The 7,494-nt window shown below is 40.1% G+C and overlaps 1 non-coding gene across 1 annotated transcript; it reads right to left on the reverse strand.

Annotated features, from left to right (window-relative positions):
- Positions 1 to 454: 454 nt before the first annotated feature.
- On the reverse strand, positions 455 to 561 carry LOC135151804 (small nucleolar RNA R71). The gene has a single exon (XR_010290720.1). It is a non-coding gene; the product is annotated as a small nucleolar RNA R71 (small nucleolar RNA).
- Between the last annotated feature and the right edge of the window lie 6,933 nt (positions 562 to 7,494).

The following is a 7,494-nucleotide window of genomic DNA, read 5'->3' on the forward strand; positions in this document are numbered from 1 at the left end:
TCAGACCCGTAAGAAAGCAATTGATTCATCTTCTACTTCTTCTTCTGATTCTGAAACAATGACAGAACCTGAAGCACAACCAGACAGTAAGGCATTGAAGGATTTCTCTATGCCAAAGATCGATGATATCCAATCAAGCATTGTCAGGCCTGCAATCGCAGCCAAAGCCTTTGAAATCAAACCAGGAACTATTCAAATGGTCCAGAACTCGGTACAGTATGGGGGTTCTCCTACTGAAGACCCTAATATGCATATACGGAATTTTATAGAGATCTGTGACACTTTCAAATTTAATGACGTCTCTGATGAGGCTGTGAAGCTAAGACTTTTCCCATTTTCACTGAAGGATAAGGCCAAGGGATGGTTACATTCTTTACCATCTGGTTCGATTACTACATGGGAAGATCTAGCTCAGAAATTTCTCACTAAATTCTTCCCCATGGCAAAGACTGCTGCGCTACGAAATGCTCTATCTCAATTCTCTCAACAATCAGGAGAAACATTCTGTGAAGCCTGGGAGAGGTATAAAGAGATGCTAAGAAAGTGTCCCCACCATGGTATGCCGGATTGGATGCAAATAAACAGTTTCTACAATGGTCTTGGACCTCAATCCAGACCTATGCTTGATGCTGCTTCTGGAGGTGCGCTATGGGCTAAGAGTTATGAAGAAGCTTATGATCTTATTGAAATGATGGCGGCTAATGAATATCAGAACCCTACTCAAAGACTTACTCAAGGGAAAGTAGCCGGAATTCTTGATCTTGACACGTCTACAGCTATAGCAGCTCAACTTAAAGCTCTCACGATGAAAGTCGATTCTCTGGCTCACCAAGGAATTCAACAGCCAATCATTATTTGCGAATTATGTGCTGGTACTCATGCTACTGATCAGTGTGCCATTTCTAGTGAATCAGCACAATTTGTGAGCAACTTTCAGAGAGGTCAACAGCCTGCTCCAGCTACTTATCATCCTAACAACCGAAATCATCCTAATTTCAGCTGGAGTAATAACCAGGGGTATAACCAACCTCAACAAGGATTTCAACAGGGACCTAAACAGTACAGTCAGGCTGGGATTTCACAACAGTATGCACCTAAACAGCCATAGCACCCGCCGGGATTTCAGAATCATGGGCAATCAGCTAACGAAAGGTCTGACATGGAAGAACTAAGGCTCATGTACAAGAGTCAGGCAGTAACTTTAAAAGCTTTGGAGACACAAGTCGGTCAGTTAGCTAATGCTTTACTGAACAGACCACAGGGGAATCTCCCTAGTGATACAGAGGTACCAGGTAAGAGGGACCCTAAAGAGCAAGTCCAATCCATTACGCTGAGATCTGGAAAAACTACAACAGGGCCTGCCTCAACATTAGTACAAGATCAGGGTGATGAACCGCAAGAAATTCCAGCAGAACTTCCTTCAAACACAATTGGAATCAACTCTACTGTTGAAAAAGATAAGGCTATCCCTGCAGCTGCTCCGGTGTCAAAACCATTATACCCACCACCTCCATTTCCTAGGAGGTTAAAAAAACAGCAGCTGGATAAGCAATTTGGTAAATTCCTTGAAGTGTTCAAAAAGCTTCACATCAACATCCCGTTTGCTGAAGCACTCGAGCAAATGCCTAGCTATGCCAAGTTTATGAAGGGTATTCTTTCAAAAAAGCTAAGGCTCGAGGAGTTAGAGACAGTGGCTTTAACGGAGGAATGTAGTGCTGTGCTTCAACAGAAATTACCACCTAAGCTTAAAGATCCGGGAAGTTTCACTATCCCTTGCACTATTGGGAAGTTCTCTTTTGATAAGTGTCTGTGCGACTTGGGAGCTAGCATCAATCTGATGCCCTGATCTATCTTCACACAACTTGGCCTACCAGAGCTCAAGCCGACAAACATGTCTTTACAGCTGGCTGATCGTTCGATCACATATCCGAGGGGTATAATTGAAGATGTGCTAGTCAAGGTTGATCAATTAATATTTCCAGCTGACTTCGTGATTCTTGACTTTGAAGAAGACAAAAGGATTCCTATCATCTTGGGTAGACCCTTCTTAGCCACCGGGCAAACATTGATCGATGTCCAAAAAGGGGAACTTACAATGAGAATACAAGATCAGACGGTCACGTTCAACGTATTCAATGCAATGAAATTACCAACCGATGAGGAATCTTGTTTCAGTATGGATGTACTTGATACTACGGCAGAAGCTAATAGCCAAAGGGTTTTACAGGATGATGTATTGGAAGCAATCCTTACCAATGATGAGAAATGGGACAGTGAAGAAGAATTGGAAGAAATCCATCATCTTAACTCATCACCTTGGAGAAGGAATTTTGAACCACCTGTCGAATCTCTTGGCTTAGAAGAATTAAAGGAAGATCACAAACCACTACAACCATCAGTGATCGAAGCACCTAAACTTGAACTTAAACCGTTACCGGATCACTTGAGGTATGCTTTTCTTGGTGAACGTTCTACTCTTCCTGTTATTATTGCAGCTAACTTGTCAGGTGAGGAAGAGGAAAAACTTTTGAGGGTGCTAAGGGAATTCAAAACAGCAATTGGGTGGACTATAGCTGATATCAAGGGAATCAGTCCATCATTTTGTCAGCACAAAATTCTCATTGAAGAAGGAAGCAAACCTTCAGTGGAACAACAAAGAAGGTTAAATCCTATCATGAAGGAGGTTGTAAAGAAAGAGATTCTTAAATGGCTCGATGCAGGTATCATATATCCAATTTCTGACAGCTCATGGGTGAGCCCAGTACAATGCGTGCCTAAGAAAGGAGGAATGACAGTAGTAGCCAACGAGCAACTACAGTTGCCGGGAACACCTATTGATCATTCGGCGATCAGTTGGATGACGGAGTGGGATGGAGGAGTTCCCCACCCTCGAGGCCTCGGGTACATATATGATGAGGTGCCAGGGGGACGTCCAGCATTTGTGAGGAGGGAGCAGCCTAGAGCTTCTGGAGCTGGTACTTCACAGACGGAGAGGAGCTCCGAACCGATGGGAGATGCTCATTATCGCCGCCTAGAGAGACGGATGGATACCATGCATGACATCCACCAGAGGTTTGCTTTTGACTTGACACAGGCTCTAGGTAGTGCTTTCCAGGCACAGGGGGTCACAGTTCAGTGGCCAGTATTCGGAGCAGGGATGCAGTATCCTCCACCTGATTCACCTCCAGCAGAGGAGGGGGAGGACTCGGACTCCGAGTAGGTATGTGGGTGCTCTAGCCTTTTTATCACTTTCAATGGGGACATTGAAAATTTTAAGTTTGGGGGTGGTAATCTAAGGAAGAGCATATTATTATGTAGTTTATTATTGCATGTGTTAGTTAGTTCATGTAGTTCACACGTTTTTTTTTATTTTGCTTTGATTATTTCTCACGTTTTTCTATTTTTCTCATATTTTTTTTTTTATTTTTACATGTTTAGTAGTAATTGTCGTAGCTAGTATCACGAGCATTTGCATGAATTATGAAGTTAAGCCAAGTTAATTGCCTATGATGAGTTATGTGCGTAGTTCTTGATTAGTAATTTCAATTGCAATGCTAGGTTAGTACTTGGAAATTGCTTGTGTTGGAAATTGTAATTCACATATGTTCTTGAGATAGGATTTAGACGAAATTCCATGAATTCTAGGATTGAATTGAACACCCTTCAGCTTAGGTCTGTAAATCTTAAGTTTGGGGGAACTGAGGAGTAGATATACCTTTCTAAAAGAAAAAGAAAGAAAAAAAAAAGGATAGAAAAAAAAAAAAAAAAGAAAAATTAGTAGTAATAAATTCACTAGAAAAATAAGTGGTAGAATTAACTAGGTTGAGCTCATTAGTACTCGAGTAATTAAGTCTGAGGGGACTTTGTGCCTAACAACCTAAAGCCCTTCGTGGTTTGGGATTGTTGACCCAACGCTCGCTACATGGGTACTAGTGTATAAATCTTTAGGGATCTCAACCATTGCACGGTTAAATAAACCACTAGAATAAAGTGAATAATTGGTGAGTGAAGTCTTGTGGTGTTCGTAACGCATTTACACTGCGAAGCGCTCTAACCTTAGACCGAGCAATTAAACACCAACAAAAAGAAAAAAAAAATATTATAAGGAATAAAATAGAAGGGTGTGGACATTCTTTGGGACCTTGGCTTTTAGTTGGAATTGAGTGACGGGGTGTTAGTTTTAAACTTTTACGATTCTTGATTGGGATTCTGTGGGAGTAGTAGTTTTTGTCTTGTCTCAATAAAAGAGCATGCTTGCACACACTGGCACTCCACACTTGTAAATAGAAGAGTAATTGACTTGGTAGCGAGAGAGATGAAACTCGAGAACATTAGCACAATCTGAGGTATTATAATTGGCAAGGCAATTACTTCATAGTTCACTCATTCATCACGTAGTTGCATTCATGCATTGCATTGTATTATTGTATAGTGTCGTTGACGCTTGAGGACAAGCATCAGTTTAAGTTTGGGGGTGTGATAAGTGGTATTTATACGCACTTATAGGCCTTCATTTCCACTTAAATTGGTTGGTTGTACTTAAGTGTTTAGTGTCTTTTGATGTGTTTTTATTGTTTTTCTGTGCAGGTCACGAGTTGAGGTGATGAAGTGATTTTCTATCATTTTAGGTTGGTTTTGGTGCATTATTTGCAAGAATAGAGAATTGTGGATTCCTCACGACTTGGGATTTTGTGGGTACATCTTCTACAAACCCTCACGAGAGCACACTCGTCCACTAGAGCTATCTAGGGGTTTAAAGGGCTTGTTGCATGTGCTAAATGCAACCGTGATCACCTACGGAAGTGGTACTAGAAGCGAGGAAGGACATACACGCGAGAACGAGCGAGAAACGAAGAAACAGGGCCACCAGTGCAGAAAGTAGCGCGCCCGCGCTACTTGTTAGCGCGCCCGCGCTACAGACTGCAACCACTAGCGCGCCTGCGCTAAGTTAGCGTGGCCGCGCCCAGCAGAACTTCCCCGGGCCGATTTTTACAGCTTTTTAGTGGATTTTCGCAGCGGTCGAGGCCCGTGTGACTTGGTCAATGTATTTTTATTTCTCGTGTGTAAAACCCTAGCCGGATAGAAGTAGTTTTAGTAGAGAATAATATCGTAATTTAGTTTAATCATTCAAGCACATTATCAGTTTGTATTAGATCGTTCTTCGCGAGGAAGTGACAGTTTCAAGCGAGATCGTGAACTTCAAATCTGTAACGTGTGATCTTTATTATTAATTCAAGCATTTTTATTCCATTTAATTCTTGTCTTTTATTTATCATGCTTTCATTGGAACCCATGATGTCGATTAGTTCGATTATGAACTAACCGCCTTCATGGGGTTCTAATGGATTTATCGATGAAGTCTAGTAACGAATATTAATTACTTGATCTAGCGACGTACGTTGATTTCTTTGCATGAGCCGTGCTTATTCTTCTTAGGAGCGTAGCTAACTTCTAAGTTGTTTGTTAATTCTTTCTGAAGCGAGAGTGGATGATTGAATTTAGAACTATGCCATGTAAACATAGGATTATGTGAATGAAACATAATTTGTGGTAGACTTGAACTATTTTTATCACCCTGTGTAATCACGATAGATGACTTGTTATTAAACCTCTCTGCTTACACTACCGCTATAGAGATATAGGGTCTGAGCTTTGTTGGTGTCCATGAGATTTCTGTCTTAATTGCGGATTTTGATTGGTATGATATGTGTGCAACGAGAGTTGGCATGTATTACTTCCGTGTTGTCTGATTAGGATCAACAGTCGCATGTTAATCAGTAATTTCAATTCTAGATGAATTCGATAATGAAGTTAGAATCCCATGTGTTATCCTATTCTGAATTTGATTAGTAATTTTAGTTATTAGTATAAAAGAAACCAATCCTTGTTAATTGTCTTAGCAGTGATAATTGATCATACATTGTTGCATAGGTGCGTATTCTTAATTCACCAGTCTTTGTGGGAACGAACAAATATATTACTTATGATCACGTGCGCTTGCGTGTAGATTTCACCGAACACTTTCCCTGATGGCAGTGATTCTGTGTTCCAGATGTTCAGGAAGGGTTAAGAGAAACTTCATGTTGACCTCTTTCTTGTCGTAGAATTTCCCATTCAGATTTAAATTATTTATCAAATTATTAAGTCTGATAAATACTTCTGAAATCCCTTCACCGGGATGAGAACCAAACTGTTCATACTGAGCCATCAGTATCTCTTTCTTGTTTTCCCTAACTTCCTCTGAGCCTTCATTGATAATCTCTAACGTATCCCAGATTTGCTTGGCGTTCGTACAATTAACAACAGCATTGTACATTACTGGATCTAGAGATTCCACCAATATTAGTTGGAGAGCGTCATCTAAGTTCATCTGTTCACTCTCTTCATCTGTGTACTCAGAAAGTTCTTTCGGAATGATCTGATGAGGTATTAACACACCATCCTCTTCGTGTGCTAATATGACATTCATCGGAGTAGTAACACCTTTGTCCAAAATCCCGATGTATTTTCGGTTCGCGGTGCGGAGGAATAGGAACATGTGCCTCTTCCATAGGCCAAAGTGTTCTTTGCTGAACGGTGGGATTTTAATGCTACTGATCTTTTGTGTACTCATATTTAAGGATTTGAAGTGAATAGTGTTTGGATGAGATTTGGATTTTTGAAAGAAAAATATTTTAAATCAGAATTAATTTTTGGAATAAAATTAATTCGAATAAAAAATATTTGGACGTTACAGAGTGTGTATAGGATCTGATACGGAAAAATGGTATCAACCGCTCTGATGCCAATTGTTAGGTCCAGATACGATTGTAGAAGGGGGGGGTTGAATACAATCGTCACAAAATAATCGCGGCGGAATAATCTGATTGGAGTTTAACTTGTTAATCAGATTTAAATTAATTAATATAACAATTTTTAAGTCGTTATATAATTAATATGGTTCGATTTAAAGTCCACTAGTTCGTAGAATAAATTTGACAGGAAGTATTCTAACTTAGCGGATTAAAACAACCGAGTGATCAAAGCACAGAAAACTGTGGATTAAACAAAAGCAAGTTTAGCACAACTTGAAAGCTTTACAATGCAATGAACATTTGAGAAATGAAGAAGTGAAGCCATATTTATAGGCAAACCACTTAGATCTAGGTATGACATTGAAAGGAATGACTTTTAAGCTTAGGAATGACATTACAAAGGAAGATATGACATTGTTACACAAAGCCATGCCCTAAAACAAGAAAGGAATGACATAAATAAGGAATGCCATACTGCATAGGCACGGTATGACATTTCAGACTTGGTCACTAAGTCATTCGGTATGACATACAACCCAAAAGTCATTCGGTTGTCTTCGGTATGACTTTTTCAAGTCATCCAAAAGCAAGTCATACACACAACTGATAAAGCCTGCAGGTGGGACACGGTATGACATTCTAATGTCATACCAGATGAAGTCTGTGGAGAGCAAACGGTATGACTTTCAAGAGAAAGTCA

Source organism: Daucus carota, chromosome 3, assembly GCF_001625215.2.
Source record: "Daucus carota subsp. sativus chromosome 3, DH1 v3.0, whole genome shotgun sequence".
NCBI lineage: Eukaryota > Viridiplantae > Streptophyta > Magnoliopsida > Apiales > Apiaceae > Daucus > Daucus carota.